The 667-nt window shown below is 44.7% G+C and overlaps 1 non-coding gene across 1 annotated transcript; it reads left to right on the top strand.

Moving 5' to 3' along the window:
• Positions 1–215: 215 nt before the first annotated feature.
• Trnaa-cgc (transfer RNA alanine (anticodon CGC)) lies at positions 216–288 on the top strand. The gene has a single exon. It is a non-coding gene; the product is annotated as a tRNA-Ala (tRNA).
• The last annotated feature ends 379 nt before the right edge of the window (positions 289–667 follow it).

The following is a 667-nucleotide window of genomic DNA, read 5'->3' as shown; positions in this document are numbered from 1 at the left end:
GCTTAACACCAAACTCTTGAGCCTTTTTTGCATCATGTTGCTGTTTTTCCAACCATTTCTAGTGTTACCAACTTACTAACCAGTAAAGAATTCCAGAAGCAGTAAACCAATTTAACTTTCCTAGTTTCATGTAATCGCCTAGTTTAAATATAAGCTTCCCCTTTGGATCAATTTCTTACAACAGCGCAGAGCGGTGAGAACTTACATATCCACCGAGCGAGGTGGTGCAGTGGTTAGCACACTGGACTCGCATTCGGGAGGACGACGGTTCAATCCCGTCTCCAGCCATCCTGATTTAGGTTTTCCGTGATTTCCCTACATCGTTTCAGGCGAATGCCGGGATGGTTCCTTTGAAAGGGCGCGGCCGATTTCCTTCCCAATCCTTCCCTAACCCGAGCTTGCGCTCCGTCTCTAATGACCTCGTTGTCGACGGGACGTTAAACAACACTAACCTAACCTAACTTACATATCGAAAGGAACCAAAGGATATCTCTACTGCATGCAAATTTTTAAAAAAGAACAGAAATCACACACGGGAACATATTCAGTCTACAAGTTAAGTACAGACGACAGTTCCTCTTCTAACGGCAGCCTATAGCAGGTCGCTGCAGCAGTGAAAGGTACTATTCGACTGAAAAAAGGGCGGGTCAATCTGGTTTACAAGAAA

The sequence above is a fragment of the Schistocerca serialis genome, chromosome 6 (assembly GCF_023864345.2).
Source record: "Schistocerca serialis cubense isolate TAMUIC-IGC-003099 chromosome 6, iqSchSeri2.2, whole genome shotgun sequence".
Classification (NCBI taxonomy): Eukaryota; Metazoa; Arthropoda; class Insecta; order Orthoptera; family Acrididae; genus Schistocerca; species Schistocerca serialis.
This window is presented reverse-complemented; position numbering and strand designations above follow the sequence as displayed.